The sequence below is a fragment of the Phocoena sinus genome, chromosome 1 (genome assembly GCF_008692025.1).
Source record: "Phocoena sinus isolate mPhoSin1 chromosome 1, mPhoSin1.pri, whole genome shotgun sequence".
Lineage (NCBI taxonomy): Eukaryota > Metazoa > Chordata > Mammalia > Artiodactyla > Phocoenidae > Phocoena > Phocoena sinus.
In genome coordinates, this window is record NC_045763.1 from 152,824,223 (window position 1) to 152,843,277 (window position 19,055).

Here is a 19,055-nt window from a genome sequence, read left to right on the forward strand (position 1 = left end):
ATTTTACTCTTAACATGTGAGATACCTCATAAGTATCTTATTTGCAGACTTTGGGAATAAATAACCAAGGTTTTATGGAGACCCATGGTAAGAAATACATTGAACACCATGACATAGTACACACATAAGATTTCATGAAACTGGAACAAAAGTGTTAATGAAATATGTTCTATCCTATTCTATTTCATTTTTTAAAAAAGTTCTTATTGTAACTCACTAATGGGTCTCCACCTGCAGTTTGAGAAACACTGAAGTAGATGGGAGGTGAGAGACGGGCACCTTGGGACAAAGTCTTCTTGGCAGCCTATGGGTTACACAATGAGGTGGGTTAAGAGTCAAATGAAAAGGTCTTTGAGGGTCCCTGGCACTGACCTCTCAGGAGGCCTAACCATTCTCCCTCCTGCCTTCAAGTATCTTCTCAAAAATTTCCTCCTCCAGAAAGCCATCCCAGATCACCCTCATCCAACTTCATGTACTCAAATCCCTCTCAAATGTCCCCCATTTGGGCTGTGCATGTACGCAGCCCTTAATTTGTCTTAAGAGACATATGCATTTCAGAGTTGGCCAGGTGTACCCACAAATGATGCTGCCTGGTTGGGCTGTTTTCAGATTGCCATGGGGCACAAAACCCTTGTCTCCCAGCTTCAGGCCTCTGAGAGTCTCCCTCTTGCCTAAACAGATTGCGTATGAAGGGAAGGGGAGTCTCTCCAGTCTTCTCCATGGCTCCCTCCTTCCCGCCACAAGAGCATTTCTCCCAGGAATCTTTTGAATACGTTACGTCAAAAAGAATGGGATTTGGTTACCATATTGCCCAGTTTAGCTGTTTTATATATTCAAATTCAATTTAACAAGTACATAGTGCAGGTGTATCATTTACAGTTGATTAAATATGATATTTATACTTATTCCTATAAAAAGTTGGGCACCAGGACCTTGGTGAGGATTGTAATTTCCATTATCACATTGTTCCTGCGCTAAACCAGATTCAACCTACATCATTTTACCTGCAGTACCTTTTCCAGGAATATAACCCAAGATAAATTTGAGGACTCCCTGCAGTTCCACACAGCTCTGCCATCTGCAGTGTCCTCCTGCCTTTCTGGTTCTCTGTGCTCCAAGGGTGTCTGTGGATCCTGGGAGCTCCCTGAAGGCAGAGGCCAGGGGAAGAGCCAGGTTTTGTGGGGCCCTCTTAAGAACAAGAACAAATATAAAATTAGGCCCAATGGTGATATTTCTTTAGAACTAGAAAGATCACAATAATTTATATAAGCCTTGGAAATTCAGATCCCTTCCTTAGGACACCTCTTCTTTCAGTTCACCAGAAATGCTTGCATAAAAATGCTTCCTGTTTGCAAACCAGCCTCCCCTCCTCCCCGCAAGTGAACAACCAGAAAACTTAAGCTTCATCAGCTTCACCGTGAACCTGCCTCTGGCAGGGACCCTGTGTTCTCCTTTCACTGTGGTTCCCCAGTATCCAGAATACAGGGCTCTGTGCTTGCTGAGCCCAGGCAGGAGAGATCAGAGAGTGATGGGCACACCAGGCCAGTGTGTCTCAAAGCAGGGTTCATCTAGCCAATTGAATCAGAATTACCTAGAGAGTTTGTCAAACTGTAGATTCCTGCAGAATCTGACTTTGGGGTAGGACCTGTGAGTCTGCATTTGTTCACATGCTCTAGATGATGCTTAAGCCTGAGGACCACTGCTCTGGGGCCACACTCTCTACCTAGTTCTCTGCCCACAGATGATACAATTCCCTTATCCCTTATGTGTCTTACAGGGTCTGCCACTTAGGAACCAGCAGGGTTCAAATTATGCCTGTAGATCTTAAACTCTCTGAGTCTCCATTCTCCTGTCTGTTAAATGGGGTAAGAGTCAACTCAGAGGATAAAATGAGGGAGATGTGTGAAAAGGCCTGGCATCCAATCGCAGCTCTATAAATTCCCTCCCTTGCCCCCTACCTACCAGGCAATCCATTCTGCTCTGCTGGTCTCCACTTTCCTGCATTCTGCATTTGCTAGTCCCTGTTTGCTCTGCCAGTTTCACCTGTCCCTCCATCTGGGCTCAGCTTGAAGCTCAACTCCTCCGTAAAAGCTTTTATGAATAACCCTAACCTATAACAGCCTTTTCTTTCTGTATTTCTACGGCACTTCCTTTGCCTTGAAATGTTAAAACGTGTTTCATATAGTTCCAACTTGTCCCTCTAAGCTCCTTGAGGCCATTATACCCCACAGCAGGGGTGGAGGGTGGGGGCATGGGAGTGGTTTAGGAGGTACAATGAGAACTTAATATGTGCTTATTGAATACATGAAGGTGAGAACCCCCTCTGTGCATACAGAACACACAGACCTTCAAGCCGATTTGATAAAAGCCTCCAGGCATGGAGTTACCACCGGCTGTGCCCTTGGAGAAGACAGAGCCAGAAAGCTCTGTCCCTGTTCTCTCTGAAGCTCAGCTCACAGGAGGCATTGAGCCAAAGCCCTGGATGAAGGAAGGCAGACCAGATGCCACTCCTGGCAGGACTCCCCATCCCTTGGGCTCCACCCCACCTACTCCCCTATGGTTGCTTCTGCAGGCGCTGGTCAGAACCAGAGCCAGTAGGGTGTGGCCTGTCATGGACCTGAACTTGTCACATCCATTTTGAGTGGTCCAGGTTCAAGGCTCCACTAAGGCATGGGCCTCAGGCAGTTGGCTCCAGCAGGAGACACACTCTCCTTAGCACCGACCAGTGGCGGTGTCCTAGCCTTTCTAAGCCACCAGGTAGCAGCCCAGCACCCGCCTTCAGCATCCTGCTCTCCTTTCCCAGCGTTCACAACGACCAGCCTGCAAGAGGGGCATCCCCCAAAGCCAAGCCCCTGAGTGGGCCTGCCAGTTCCTGCCTAACACCTATGGAGATTGATATCTTTGCTAAGGGCCAGGATGGAATCTTCCAGAAAGCCAGAGCTGCCCATTTCAGGGGGCAATGCTGGAAGGGCATGAGAACTGGTGGGGTTGGGGTGGATATTCCATACCATTCTTTAGGATGAGTGGTACCCGTAGCCATGGACAAATTCTAACCCACTCTGCATCCCTTAGTCCGCTCTTAACTTGGGGAAGGATAACACCACGCAAAGCAAAAATGCTACGCTTATGAGTTGCACCTGTGCTCTAAAAGCTGCTGAATTTCTCCTCCGTCCTCCTGGCCTTTACAAGGGAGTAAGAAGCAATATCAGAAGAGCCGTTCCCTTTCCCCTCTCAGATCCACGCGCTGTGCTCCCTTCCTCTTTCAGACAAGCCTTGCGTGTAAAAGCACGGGAACACCACGGCCCCAGACGCTCAAGCCTCCCCATCTGGCCCCACCCAACTCCTCCCTCTCTGTGTGTGTGTGTGTGTGTGTGTGAGTGTGTGTGAAAGGGGCCTCTGGCCACTCTGGAGTTAAAATGGCAGCAGGACTGGAGGGGGTGGGGGATGGCGTGGCAGGCAGACTGGGAGAAGGCGACCGGAGTGGGCTAGGGAGGTTGGGAGAGCGCCGGAGCAGCGAGCGAGAAGCCGGGGGGAGGGGCGCGCGGAGGGGCGCGAGGCGCCGCGGAGGCCTGTCCGCTGCACTTGCGAACGGGCGGAGAGCGGAAGGAGCGCACGATATCGGTCGCCAGCCTCCCGCCGCACGCGCGGGCGCGGCGCGGGTGGGGCGCGGGTGGGAAGGTGGTTGATCTGCCGGCGCCCTAACCCGGCTCTGCCCCGGGACCACTCCCAGGAAAACTCCGCGGCAGGGAGGCGCCCGCGACCCCACCCCGGCCTGCGCGGGCGGCGCGCGGAGGGAGGGCGGACTGGTCTTCCTCAGCCCAGCCCGGGCCGGAGCGGAGCGGAGCGGTGCGCGGCGGCGCAGGCGGCGGCCGGCGGGCGGCGGCCGGGGGTGAGTGTGCGGCTCGCGACCCGGGGCGCGCGGGCTGGGGGCCGTTGGGCCGGGCGGGCGCTAGGGGAGGGGCGGGCTTCTGCCGCGACGCTCGTAAGGGAGCCGGGCACCCGGGCGGGGAGGCGGCTGCGAGGGGAGAGGGAAGGAGGGCTGGAGACTGGAAAGACGGTTGCCGACTGCGCAGCCTGGACCCGAGGAGGGGGCGCCCGGGCCTGAATCCACCGGAGAGGCCCGAACCGCCCCAAACTGTTGCTGGACAGAGCGGGGCCCTGAGATGTCGCGGAGCCGCGAGGTGGCAGAGGTTAGGGAGGGCGTGACAGGGGCGGGCTCGCCAGGGGAAGCGCTCCAGAGCCCGGGGACTTTCCCTTCCTTGGAGCTTGGGTGTCCAAGGTGGCCTTGGCGTCTGTCCGAAGTATCTGGAACCCGGAGCCTACCTCTTCCCGGGCGGCAGGGGTCTGTGCGCAGCCTAGGCTGGGACATTCGGGGTGGGGGATGGGCTGGCCTAGGGTTCAGCCTGCGGGCCCCGGGTTCAGCCTGCGGGCCCCGGGAGTGGAAGGCCAGCTCGGGGCCCACCGCGGCACCCAGCCGACGGGAGGGGCTGGCCAGCCACAGGTGGTGCGTCTGTCCTGCAGGCGAAGGGCGGCGTAGGCTCCGGCGGCCCAGCCAGCGGGGAGCCGCCGGGTGAGGGGAACCTGAGCCCCATTAGGGCTGAGCTGAGAAGCTAAAGAGGTGCGGGAGACCTGGACCCTGAGGGTGGGCCCTAGGGTTGTTGCTGTGCTCCCCCTCTGTCCTTGTCCTTCCTTCCCCATCAAAGGAACAGGAAGGAGGATGTCAGCTGGGCTTTGTGCTCTGTTTTTCAAGCTGCCGCAGCTCCGGTCTGCTGGAACCAACGCAGCTTCTAATAGGGCACCTTGCAGGGTCTGGAGGGGGTGGGCTGGGCGCAGCGCTCAGTTGCCAGAAATGGACCCGTCGGGCCCTCTACTTGAAGACCCCAGAAAGTGCGGTGGTAGAGAAAACAGACACCCCAGGTCAGGGGAGTAGAGGCGGCTCCCTGCCAGCTTGGTCATCATGGGAGATCTGGGTCTTATGCACCCTGGCAGACGGCAGGCTCCCCCTTCCCCGCCAGCTTGGGGTGGGCTCTGGCCAATGTCCTCTTCCTGAATGAGAGGTCCCTCCTTTAGGTCCCTCCTTTAGGCCTTTAAGGGACCCTCCTTAAAGGTCCCTCCAACAAGAGCACTGGGCATGGGATGGGCAGGGCTGTGTACAGGGCACTGAGGCCCCCTTGCCTGTGGGCCCTGCTGTTATTAGGAAAAAAGTCACGTGTGGGTGGCCTGACCCACTTTCCTGGCTGGCCAGGTGTCCTTATGGGGAGAAGACGGAAAGAGAACACAGCTAGGGGTCTGAGCCTTCTAGACCAGTTTCCTTCCCCTTGGCTCACACTGAGTCTCCTCCTTCCTGTGCGGGGTGGGAAGGAGGTGTCCCTCTAGACTTGGGACGAGACCTCATTATTTGGAAAGGATGGAACTAAAGGCCTCAGGCTTCAGGGATTGACACCTGTCCAGGGTCTGGCAGACACCTGGCATCTAGGAGCACCCCCAAATCTACAGCCTCCCCCTGCACAGCCCAACCCAAAGAAGACACTGAATGGCAGGGGGAACTCAGAGGTCTGCTAAGACGAATTCCACCCAGGCTGAGACAGCAGGTTTCCTCTGTAACTCTCCACCATTCCTCTCCACTCCCCATTCTTTATTTCCTGTGTCTCCCCCCCTCCTTCCTCCTCCTCTCTTTCTCCTTCACTCTTCACTTCCCCCTCAAGCATCTCTTCCTCTCCCTTTTCCCTCAGACTGCTCTCACTCTTCTCTCACTCTCGTCCTCTCCCCAGACTTCTCCCTCCCTCCTTTCCAGGTCTGTCTCCACCTTTGCCCCGTCTCTTCTATAAACTGCTGCTTCAACCTCAAGCCAGGGGTGTGCACTTGGCTCCTGGCTCCCGAGCATCCTGATGGTGGGCACACATGCACTGTTAGCTTTGCTGTACCCCCTTTGCAGAGGAGGAGCCTGGGTGGAGGGCCTGGCAGCTGCATTCCCCCTGCATGACTCCTGTACCTTACCACTTGCCCCTCCTACCTACCCTCTTTTTTTTATTATTATTATTAGAAAGGGGAAAGGAAATCCATTGCTTTTAAAAAAAAATTCATTCAGCAATTTATTGAGCACCTACTCTGTGCTTAGCACTATTTTAGGAGCTGAGGATACAGCAATTAAACAAACCTTTATAGCTCAGGGCAGAACCAAAGTTGTATCTGGACTTCCCAGCTGATTAGGTCTGTGCTCACCAGGCTGTTTCAGAGACCCACTACTTGTGGGGTCAGTGGGGGTGCGTGTGAACAATCCTAGTAAATTGTCATCTTTATTATACTGAGTGACCTCTAACATGACAGGCCCATCTTCTTACAGTAAACCAGGTACTGCAAAGCTTACAGACCCAGGGTCATCCTGTCCTTAAGACATTTCTGACCTCAAAGGATGGACCAGTTCATATCTTACCATTTATCTGGGAGGGCTGAGTAGAAGGCCAGATGGACAAGGGAGAAAGAAACATATTTGTTACTGAGTACCTATAAGCACCAGTCTGTCAGGAGCTTTACAGAAGTTATCTCATTCAATCCTCCTAATAACCTTCTAAATTCTGGATTATCATCTGCTTTATAGCTGAGGAAATTGAGGACCAGAGAGGCTAAACCACTTGTCCCAGGTCACAGAGGTCTCCGTATTGAAATCACTGATTATCTGCAGTTCACCTGACCCCTGTGTCTGTGACATCTGGTAACTTATACAGTTATCTGAAGATTACATTTTTTTTTTTTTTTTTTTTTTTTTTTTGCGGTACGCGGGCCTCTCACTGTTGTGGCCTCTCCCGTTGCGGAGCAACAGGCTCCGGACGCGCAGGCTCAGTGGCCATGGCTCACGGGCCCAGCCGCTCCGCGGCATGTGGGATCCTCCCACACCGGGGCACGAACCCGTGTCCCCTGCATCGGCAGGCGGACTCTCAACCACTGCGCCACCAGGGAAGCCCCTGAAGATTACATTTTAACCAAATTTTTCAGGAGCATGCCTTGTCTCCTCAGAATATTAAAATATATAAGGATTTGATGAATGGTTGCATGAATAAGCTTTCTCATGGGAACCGGGAAGGCTTCCTGGAGGAGTTGGGACCCTGGGAGAGGAGGCAGGGTGGGCAGTGGATCTTCTTGATCCCACACAGGTCTGTGACAAACTAGGCAGGCAGTCTCTCTCTCTCTCACACACACACACACACACACGCACACACACACACACACACACACACACACACACACACAGACAGCATCTAAGTAGAGTTGATGAGAAATTGCCGTTTCCATTCAGGGTCAGTGTGTAGGAGCTTGGTCCATGGCCAGTCTAATGAGTCAACGTCATTGGTGTTCTCAGCCTCCTTGGGCAAGTCTGGATTCTAGAAAAGCTCCAAGGCAAAGAATGGGGGTGGGAGGCTTTCAAGCCTGCAAGAACTACAGAGAAGGACAGGGATAATGGATGGAGGCTGGGTGGGACAGGAAAGGGGGAGAGTGACCTAGGAACAGACAAAGGCAGGAGATAAACAGAAACAAAAACCAGAAGGCAGGAGACACGCACGAAAAGGCACAACGGGCAGGACAGACAGCAGTGTGCGGTGGGATGGCTAAGAGAGGGTGAACAAGAAGGATGCCTTTATGTGATACTTTCCGGAGGGCCTTGGTCTCTCTGTCCCGCAGCATAGAGGCTGGAACATTCAACCATGTTAGCCTCATGCAGGCGTGTGCTTACTCAGTCAGCCTGTCTTTTCTAAGTACCTACTGTGCGTTCAACCCTGTGCTAGGTGCTAGGGACAGAGACAAATCAGGTGTTGCCCCTGCCTTCTAGGAGTCGACAGTAAGAGTACAGATTCTAGAGCCACACGGCTGCGGCTCAGATCCACCCCTTCTAGCCGGGTGACGTTGGGCAGGTTATGTAATGTCTGTGTGCCTCGGTTTCCTCATCTATGAATGGGATAATACTAGTACCTACTTCATAGAGGAGTTGTGACGATAAAATGAGTTCATACATGCACTGAGTTTAGTAAGTGCCAGATAACTATTCTTAAATGGGGGAGTCAGTCTTACCATAATGAAATAAGTGCTATAATATAGGGATAAGCAGATAAAGAGGTGACTGACTCTGTCGGCAGATGAGGAGACGGTCATCAAAGGACATGATATTGGGGCAAGCCTTGAAAAGGAGTCAACCAGGCAGAGATGGTGGGCCTGGAAACCCTGGGGCCCAGGAATCGTCTGTGGAAAGGGGCTGTGTCGTGTGTGTGTTGCCTTCCATAGATAGTAGGAGCATCTCGGACACATCCTACCTCAGCCTCTTTGTTCCCGGTGCTCAGAGCTGAGCTTCCAGTGCGGCTGGCAGGTCGCCCAGAACATCCCCACACTCTCCAGCCTAAAACATTTGGCCTTTGGGCAGGGGACCTGGTACATCCCTGCTGGGATTTGGTCTCATGACCTTGGCCTCCTAAATGTTCTAAGCCAGCATTGAGCAGTCTCTGCTCCAAACCCAGAGCTGCCATGGCCCTTGTCCTCTGGCTTCTTGCGCTTCCTGGGGACCCAGGAGAAACCTTGGCCTGAGGGACCTGCCTTTTAGGAGGTGAGTTGACCCAGGCTTGGTTTAGAATTCAGTTTCTCTCTGTACATTTCTTCCACCCACACCTTCCCTGCTGCTCAGCATGCCATGGTCTTGAAGTGAATTACAAGACGAAGAGCAGGCAGAGGGTTCCTGGGGCACTAACTGTTCTTCAGCCTCCACCTTGCACAGTGTAATGGCACTAATTATAGCAGCTGGCATTTACTGAGCACTTACCATGTGCCAGGCACTGTCTATGTGCTTTACCTACATTTTCCCATTAAGTCCTCAAAAAATACCCCGTTAGGTAGGTCCTCTTATTATCTCTAATTTAAACATGAGGAAACTGAGACTCAGAGAGGTTCAGTAACTTGCTCAAGGATGTGTAGCTAGAAAAAAACCAAGGGAGGACTTAACCTTTCTGACCGGTGGGCTCCTCTCCTTAACGCCCCCAGAATCCAGTGTCCCTTGGAGGGTGCTCTGGGGGCATCCTGCCCATTCTCCTCGCCCCCTACAGTAAGAAGCTCCCCAAGTCCTGTCCAAGCCAGGGGCTGCCTGTCCCACTTTTGGGACCTTCAGAGAGGGTTTCCCTTCTTTTTCCTCCCAGAGGTCACAGCTCCTGGAGAACCAACATTGTTTTCTCTGCCTCAGCTAAATGCCTTGGAGGCCACATGGAGCTAGTGGCCTCAGAGAAGCTGGACCCTAAGAGTCGGTCCCCAGGGCCGCAGTAGTGGGAACCAATGCACAAGTGACTTCTGGGAGATGTCTTCTCCTGGTGACTGATGTCCCAGTGACTTCTGGGTGGGTGGGCTGCAGACCGCAGATGAGGCGGAGGGAGGTGGGGAAAGCTTGAGATTAGCACTGTCAGTGGGGTGTCTCTAACAAGGGAGAATCCTGTGTCTTGGGAAGAGCAAGTACAATTGTTCCTATTTACAAACATCTCACGGGGCAGATCCTTCCAGCACAGGTCCCCCAGGAAAGGCGGGTCTGTCTTCCCTCATTCTATGGGGCGGGGGGGGGGGGGGGGGGGGCGGCGGGGGGGGGGGGGGGGGGGGAGGTAGAGGGAGGAACGGGGCGGGGAGAGAAGAAAGTCAGGGAAGGTCGTGTTCCTTTACAAAGCGTTCTCAGAATGAGCATCAGAGGCAGGTGACGAAAGTGTCTGTCCTTGGCCTGGGAGGGCAGGGGTTGTAATGCCCAGGAGATGGAGAGACCACAGAGGTCTGGCTGTCGGGCAAGCTAGGAACCTAAAAGCTGTGCACACGGAGGGGAGGGACTTGACATGTTACCTTGCCTGGCGGTCACCCCTGCCCCCTCACCTTCTACTTCTTGGATAGAACTCCCAATGGGATGAAGGTCACTGGGGCTCACACAGCTCCAGGCCTCCGAACCTCAAAGTATTTCCCCAGAGCTGGCCCAGGGGTGAAATGGTGGAATCCCACATCTAGGGGGAACCTACAGAATTTCCTGTCCGTTGCCCATCTCTGAGCACAACTGTGCCTTGGCCATCTCAGACCCAGGGTGGGGCTGGGGTCTTTTCATTCATCAAGTATTTATGAAGCATCTGTGCCAGGCACTGGGCGTATAGATAACAATGAGCAACCAGAGATCTCTAGAGCTTATACCTTATTGTCTGAGGATAGAGTAAATAGTGCCGTTGACCCTTGAACAACACGGGTTTCAACTGCGTGGGGTTTTTTTCCAGTAGTAAATATTACAGCACTACATGACATTTGGTTTGATCTGTGCATACGGAGGAACCCCAAATATAGCGGGCCGACTGTAAATTATATGCAGATTTTCAGCTGTGCAGAGAGAGCGTCAGTGCCCCGTTCCCCAACATCGTTCGAGTGTCAACTGTGTATTAGAAAGTGGCAAGTGCTAAAAAGAAAAATAAAGCCAGGAAGGGGGATAAGAGTGCATTGTTAGGAAGAGGAGACTTTGTAGCTTTGTACAGGGCAACCTCGCTGAGAAGATGACATGAGTAATGATGAAGTGGAGGCAGATGGTAAGGGCACGCCTGGCAGAGGAAACTGCAGGTGCAAGGGCTCAGAGGCAGGGCTGTGCCTGGTGGGTTTGAGGAGGCCAGATCTTGGAGAGCCTGGAGCTGGGGTGAGGAGTTTGTTTCCTCAGAGTAAGATGAGGCTTTGCAGGGTTTAGGGCAGGGGTGATATGATCTGACCTTTTAAAACCCCAAGGTTTGGGCCATCCATTTCTGCGTTTTACTTAGGTGGCTGGTCAAGAAGTTTTCCAGGCATTGAAGCTAATTTAGTCAATCAGTATTGACCCACCAAGTCCTCACATGATGGGCACTGCCTCCTAGGCAGTGGGGGGGTGTGGGGGTGGATAGGGGGGAATAAAAAGAAGCATAAGACACACTCGTTACTGGTAAGGAAACCTACCAATCAGCTGGAAAGGCAAAACTTATACTCACAAGAAATAAGGAGGGAATAATACCAGACAGTATTTAAAACCAAGTGCTAAACTGTGTGATTTAGACTATAAATGTTATCAGAACTGTGAGCTCTGTGTGGGAGTATATAGGGAACGTTTCCCCGAGGAGGTGCAGCTGATTTGGGCCTTGAAAACCGGGTGGGGTTTGGATCTGCAGAGGGGAGGATTCTCAGGAGGGGATCTTGTGGGTGTGGGGAAGGGTGGCCAGGCCAGGGGAGGGCACGTGGGTGGGAGTAAGGCAGCAGGAGCGTAAGCTGCCGAGGGCAGGCACTTTGTCTCTGGAGCAGCCCCTTCCCCATCACCCAGGTTTCTCGTGTCCCCTTTATCCTCTCAGGAAACAGGAGAGCAGCCCTGTAGAGAATGGAAACCGTAGGCCAGTACTCTGGGCCTCTCGTTTGCAGAGCTAGCTGATCTCTGTCCCTTGAAGCCCTCTTGCTCTTCTCAGGTCCCATTTCCAGCTCTCGAGTTGTTTTCGTAGATGTGCTCTCTTCTAATCTGATGCCATCCACCAGCCCCCACTCAGCCCCCTGTTGTCCGGGGCTCAGTTCTCTGGAATCCCCTTGAGCTCCATTTTTCTACCCTGTCTGCAGCCACCTTCTCTTCTCCCTTCCTCTCACTGCCTGAGCTCCTCTTTGGTAGGTTACTCCTAGAACATTCCAATTAGTTTCGTGTATGGCAAAATGGAAGTGAAATTCTGCCCAAAAGAGCATCCATCCCCCCATGAGGGGTGATTCTCTCTTTCCCCTAGAGAGGCCGCCTGGGTCCTGGGGGTTGGGCTTCCTTCTGGAGTGTGGAGAGAGACTGCCCTGAGGTAGAGTGGGAGCATTGGCGGCGCCGTCCCGGCCCCCAGCCAGAGAGCCGGAGCCAAGAGTCACAAGAGCTAAGTGTTCTGCTCCACGGTCTGCTCTCCCTCCGCTGGGCCTTCAGCAGCCGGAGGAAGGAAGGCCCACCAAGCTCTATCCCCGAGGCTCCCCGGCACAGCCACCTCCACGATGCAGGCCTGAGCCTGGGGCTTGCCTGCAATCCAGAGGAGCTAGAATCAGAGCTGGTTAGAGTCCCTCCTGTAACCATACGCCCTTGGGCGGTTTCTTAGGTTCTCTGAGCCTCAGTTTCCTCACCTATACATCTGGGTTAATAGCACTCACTTCATAGGGTTGCTAATGATAAGAGCTAAGTTATTGAGTGTTTATGATGTGCCAAAAGCGTTACTGCATTTATCTCACTTAATCCACAGAGCGCTGTGCAGTAGATGTTATTTTCCCCCATTTTACCATTGAGGAAACCAAAGCTGAGAAACATTAAGTAACTTGCCCGAGGCCAGCAAGTGGCAGAGTCAGAATTCAGCCCCACGTCTCTCTGACTCGAGCCCCTGTTCTCAACCACCCCGTTAAAAGAGGTAATCTACGTACAGTGCCTGCTACAAAGTAGAAGCTCAGTAAATGTTAGTTCCCTTTCTCTTCAGTCTCCCCAGGGCCGCACCTCCAAAGAATAGCTCTCCCCTCCTGCATCACATTTCTTCTCCAGGATCCCTTGGGACGTATGATAGAAGTAGGAATGGGAATGGTTTATACCAAGGGGGAAAAAAGGGCTGAGAGAGGGTGAGTAATTTGCATAAAATCATAAAACACTAGGGCTGTGATTAATACCTAGGGCACCTTTCTCATAAGAATCTGGTTATTCAACCCCACTGGGTTCCAGGCAGTCAGCAGAGAGTATCTTGCAGGGGTGAGAACAGAGGTTATGTTATGTGGGAGGAGAACGTGAGGCCACCATCTCCCCCAGGGGCAAGTGTTGATCACTGTGGGCCTAGAAATGTGCTAGCAGGAGGATTCTAAAACCTGTGCCTTCTGAACTTGGGTACTGTTTCTGGAGTTTATTACAAATAATCTGGGGGCTCCTCTGGATAGATTTAGGAAGAGACAGTGTTGAAGGTCACGATGTGGGAAGAAGGGCCACTGTCTCAATTTTCTTTTACTGTCAAATCAATACACCTTTTGCACCAGGTGCAGTGCCAATGGATGGGGACGGGTAATGGGGAGCCAAGGAAAACAAGGACGTGGCCTCAGGGATCCCCAGTCTGATGGGGGAAGATCATTCACATGAATGCATGGACACACATGCACACAGCTAGCTCCATCTGACCTTACCTGGCAGCAAAAACAAGAACAGATGACTGCAGGGTAATCTGAATATATGGGTACAGAGGGAGGGGAGAGGAGAAAATTGAGACTGGCGGGTTCTCCACAACAGCCCTCATGCTTTCCTCCCTGGAGACCTCTTTTCTGGTGGACACAGAGACCCACCTCTCTGCACACCACACCAGGACAGCCTAAGCCTGCCGGCATTCACACTCAATGGGCAGACCCCAGAGTTCCTCTGAATTTCCTTGTGAGGATCCTCCAGGGAGGAAAGGAGGAGTCCAGGCCATAGCATTTAAAACTGATGGCAACTGAGTCCTCTGGTCATGTGGCTTTCAAACATTTCTAGAAATTGATCCATATTTCAAGGCAAAGCTATATGTGTGGTAGGCAGAATAACGGCCTCCCAAAGATGCTCACCTCCTAATCCCCAGAACTTGTAAATTTGTTATGTTAACAGGGCAAAGGGAATTAAGGTTGCGAATCAGCTGACCTTAAAATATAGAGATTATCCTGGATTATCCAGCTGGGCCCAGTGTAATCACAAAAGTCCTGTAAATGTAGAAGAGGGAGGCAGAATTCTGTCAGCATCAGAGTGATGAGAAAGACCTGACTGGCCGTTGCTGGCTTTGAAGATGGAAGGGGCTGTGAGCCAAGGAGTGCGGCAGCCTCTAGAAGCTGCAAGAGGCAGGGAAACAGATTCTCCCTTGGCGTCTCCACGGAGGAACACGCACCTGCTAACACCTTGATTTTAGCCCAGTGAGACCCATTTTGGACTTCTGACCTTTCAAACTGTAGATAATAAATTTATGTTGCTTTAAGCCAGTAAATTTGTGGTAGTATGTTACCTCAACAACAGGAAATTAATACAGGGTGCTGTAGATGAAGCAAAGCCAGCGGACCAGAACCCCACTACTCGGCCTCCTCCTGACCCGTGACCCTGGAGGAATCGCTTTCAGAACTCCGAGGCTCTGAAGAACCAGTTTGAAATACACTGTGTCTGAAACACAATCTGGTTATTTTCGCCACGATGAAACCGAGGCCCAGAGAGAAGTGGCTTTGTCAGAGGTCACACTGAACTGGTAGACTCAGTCCAGGGCCTGCTCCTGTCCTGTCAGAGATCTCGGGTGCTTACCCGCGTTCGTTCTCTCACCCGCTTATCCGTGTGCAGCAGATATGTGGGTGCTTTTACCTGCGAAGAGCTGGGTGCCGTGCTCGGCACTGGGCAGGGGCACGAGTGAGTTCGACGTTCAGGAATATGGGAGAAAGTGATTGAGTGCTGGGCCTGCCCTCAGCCCCTCACTGAGGGGCTTCTTCCTCTAGACATAGGCCAGCAGCTCAGGTTGCTCAAGGCTGTCAGCCTCCCTCACCCTGGGGCTGGTCCCCAGGTGGGCTTGGTCATAGCCACCTCCTCTGGGCAGAGATGCAGTTCTATGAAGGGAGGGGGCTTGGCCCGCTGGCCCTGCTGCACCTGCCCTCTTGCAGCACACAGGGCCTTGGGGGAGCGGGGAGTGGAGGTGGCAGAGCCCGGTGCCCCACCTGAAGTCAGCACTCCGCTAGTGCCTTATCTCCCCTCTGCCACGCGTTTTGGCCTACCCAGCTCTCCCCCACAGCACACCTGAGCCACTGGCCAGCCCCCAGGGCTGCCATCTCCGGGTGTTGGTCTCCATGGCAACCCCACATTTGCTGCTCTGGTTTCTAATGACTTATTGGCATGTGTGGTAATTTGCAGAGCTTGGCAGGCAGAGCTAGGGGAGCTAGTGGGGGGAGGGCGGGGGAAGTGAGGGGGGCTTGGCAGTGGGGAGGACGTTCAAGTTTGGGATGGTGATAGAGGCACCCTTTTCTTCCCTCCCCACCCTTCCTATTCCCTGCTGATTAATATCTGCAGTATAGAAGCTGCTTCAGGTCCAGGGCCTCCCCTCTCTGAGGAGCATCAGCTCTCTCCAGGCCCCTGAGTTGGAGACAGATGGACAGACAGATGTCGAGCACAGCTGCCCACCTGTCAGGCAGCAGCGGGCAGGCGTGGGGGGCTGACAGCCGTGTTCATCCGTGCAGGTCAGACTACTCGTGTTTTCTGACGTCTCCTGCTTGCTCCCCGGGCCCTGAAAACGAGGGTCTCTGCTGGGCCCAGTAGTCTCCCCACCTTGTGGGGAGTGGACAGGGGTGGTATATCCACAGGACAGGTCTTTGCCACGTCTTGGCCTCTCACACGCTCAGAGAACCAAGCTAGGCGGTGGCTGAGCGGGATGCCAGATTGCATAGGCAGTGGGTGAGTCAGCCAAGCAATCAAAGGCGGAGAGATGAGCGAGGCCCTGACCCTCTCCACTTCTCTTCAGCAAAGCTTACCCAACCTCAAAACCACTTTCCCAGGGCAAGGCAGCAGGGAGCCTCGCCTGTGTGCCACGCAGGCTTCCACACTTCACTGCCTCCTCCTTCGCTTCCGTCTCCATCCTGGTCTCTGTTTAGGCAGAGAGGCAGCCTGGTGTGCTGAAAAAGAGCCCCATCTTCAAAGCCAGATACATCTCGGTTAGAATCCTGGCGCCGCTGTCTACCACTTCTTTGACCTTGGACATGTCTCTTAACCTCTCTTTGAGCCTCAGTTTGCTTATCTGTAAAATGGGATTTACATACCCATTTCACAGGGTTGTGGAAGTGAAACCAGCTCACACTTCAATACTTGGCATATAGTAGGCACCAATAAATATTAAAGAATTTAAAAAATAATCTTTACTCCAATAAATAGGAGCAAAGTGATCAATAATTCTAAAAATTCTGGTGGGCTTGGTAGGGTTTTATTTTTCTAAGTATTCGAGAATAGTCTTCATTTATTCAGTAAATATTTGCTGAGTATCTACTGTGTACAGAGTACTGGGCCAGGTGCCGGCCTTTCCTAATATTTTATGATTAGGGTGCAGTTAGGTTGCCTGTGCATTCTCTAAGCATATAGCATCTGACAGGAGGTGGAGGGGGAGGCTAGGGAGGGTAGTGGCAGAGAGAGGGTGGCCCAAGGTCAGCCACATAGTGGATCTTCCATGGATGTCTGAGAAGTGGCTGGCCCCAAGAGAAAGGTCAGCATTGTGAAGGCTCTGTCTGGGTCATGTGCAATGAGATATTCTGCCTGACTCCTCAGAAATGGTGAGTCTGTTTTTAGAACTGGAAAGTGGATGAAGTGCTCCTCCACTTTCATAAGCTGCTGCTGAGGCTTCAGGGGGCTGCCAGCGACCACCCAGCCACCAGACGGAAGAGGAACAAATGCACCTGCCCCTCACCTGGGCAGCTGAGCGGATCACAGCTCGCTCAGCTGGTGCTGGGAGGGAGGCGAGGAGAGCAAGAGGGAGCTGGGAACTTGGCTTCCGTCTCTGCCAGCAGATGGACTTCTGCCTGCAGCAGGAGTCTGTCTGTTCTTCTATCAGCCTCCCCGCAGCCTCTTCCAAGACCGAGTGCCAGAGATGCGCAAACAGAACGTCAGAGACGGCTGGGGCCCTGGAGAGTATCTGGCCCACGCTACCCCGCCCTCTTGTTCACAATATAGCACACAGACACAATGATAGCGGCTCTGGGACTCTGACTGACCCGAGGGCTAAGGGGGGGGTCAATGTCTCAGTACACCTGTAACCCATCTGTGGCACCCTAACATCGATTGGGGAGCTTTAGGTTAGCCAGTTCCCCCAACCTATCTTTACTGATGCCAAATCTGAGGCCCAGGGAGGGGAAAGGACTCGCCCAAGGTCACACAGCGTGTAAGTGTCATCAGGACTAAATATACATTTCCGAACTTCTGACCATGTGCTATATCTATTGCCTCTTCTCAAGACTCCTTCCACTTTCTTTTCTGACCTTTCACTCTGGAGAACATACTTAAGGTGCAAGGGAATGTAATTTCTCTAAGAGACCATTATTCCCCTAATCTCATAAAAGTCAGGCTGCATTTCTGCTTCCCCCTTATCACCAACCACCTTCTTGTTCAGTGAAGCCTTTGGCATCTGCCCATAGACATCCTTCCCTTTCCAAGTCTGTCCATTGTTTTGGGGGAGATCAGTGACTAGATGGGCAACTCACTCTACCCCCAGACCCATCAGCCCCTTCACCAGCTTCCCGGCCTCAGCCACTCACTCCCAAGGTCACACCCTAGATCTTGCCATCACCTGGAAATCACCTAATAAAGCACCCTGCTTTCTGGTCACCACCTCAGACAAGCTGGTTCCCCAGCTTGTTATCTCAGACTCCCACACAGCCGTTTTTTAACCTCTTTGAGACCCTTGGTCCATATGGACGTAGGTCCGTTGGGACCTATGTTCTAGATCCTTTGGTCCATTGGCATCTCTACTTTCTTGCCATCCGTGACCTTCCTCTGACTTCTCTGAGTCCAGATAAATTCCATGTTCCATCACTTTAAGAACTCTCCTGCCAATATCCTAAACTCTCCTGACCCTCCGTCTTTATTGCCCGGTCTGGCAAAATCCCAGTTCCAGATTAATCACTCTGCTGCTTTCTGCCTGCATCCAGACCACAAGCCTGCTAGAAAAAGACAAAATGAGGCAGGTTGGGACCTCTAAAAATTCACCATCACCAACCCAGCTTATTCTTCAGAAGTGCCTGGTGTTCCTACCACCTTCCTGTGGTTATCTCCCTCCTGACTCTCCACAGTGACTGTTTCACACCTCCCTCCCCAAAACTCTACCTACGCCCTCACTCTCAGCCGAGGACCTCACCTCCTACTTCACAGAGAAATCGAAGCCATCGGGAAAACACCCTCAACTCGTTTCGCCAAAGCCTCAGACCCAGCTGCCTGTGCACCAGTCGTCTCCCCCTTCCCTCCTGTCTGAGCAGAGGAGGCAGCACTTCCATTGCAGCCCAGTTCTTCCTCCACTTGTGTTCCAGATCCTGTCCTCTGGTCTCCTCAGGAACATCCTTCCCGCCACGCTCAAGCTTCTCCCATCTTCAGCAACAGCAGAGACCTTCCTCAAGTCCAACTCCACCGCCTGCCGCCTTATCTCCTTTCTTCTTAGGGGCCAGATTTCTTGAAAGAGCTGGCTCTACTAGCTGTCTTCGTTTCTGCACCTCCCACTCCTTCCTCTGCCCCACTTCAGTCTGGCCTCCTCCCCCCATCGCTCTACTGAAACAGCTTTCCATATCACTAAGTGCAGGAAACATTTTTTAGTTCTCAGAAGCATTTTTTTACTCCTTTCTGACACTTCTTTTCCCTTGGCTTCTCTGACCCCATATTCCTGGCTCTTCTGGTTATTCCAAGTCTTCTTGGCTGACTCATCCTTCCCTTCTCTATCTTTAAACATTGGCATTGCTTATGGTCTGGTTCAAGGAGTTCTCTTCTGACTGCATAGCTGTCCCTAAGCCATCTCATGAAAGGCTTCTGTTATCAGCCACGTGCAGGTGACACCCAGAAGTACATCTCTAGCCTGCGTCTTTCCCTCTGAGTTCCATATCCTTATGTCCACCTGCCTAGTTGGCTAAGTTGGGAGTCTCAAGAAACTTCAGACTTGGCATATCTAAAGACACAGTCATGATTCTCCTAATCTTCCACTGCCTCTCTACCCGCTGCCTGATCCCCCTTCAGCATTGCCTGGTTTTTGAATGGTACCACCTCAAGCCAGTTCTGTGTACAGGAGTCGTCAACTCTTCCCCTTACCCGCTTATAACCAGTCCATGCCCAGGTCCTGTCTGATCTCTGGAACAGCATCCATGTCCATCCACTCCTTCCCATCCTCACAGCCTCCACTTCAGGCTGCCCTTACCTCTCGCCTGCGCCCTGGAATCCCTTTCTAGTTTGGGTGTCTACATCTGCCCTTGCCAATTCAGTCTCCAAATAGCTGCTAGAATGCTCTTTTTTTTTTCCTAAGTGTTTTTATTATTTATTTTTTTGGCTGCATTGGGTCTTCGTT

General features: G+C 52.6%; 1 protein-coding gene across 1 annotated transcript in view; it reads left to right on the forward strand.

Annotated features, from left to right (window-relative positions):
* Positions 1-3,545: 3,545 nt before the first annotated feature.
* Positions 3,546-19,055, forward strand: part of LRRN2 (leucine rich repeat neuronal 2) — a 63,094-nt gene continuing 47,584 nt past the window's right edge. The window contains exon 1 of the mRNA XM_032603987.1: positions 3,546-3,889. The gene's annotated coding sequence lies outside the window, so the exon portion shown is untranslated. The remainder of the gene's footprint in view (positions 3,890-19,055) is intronic.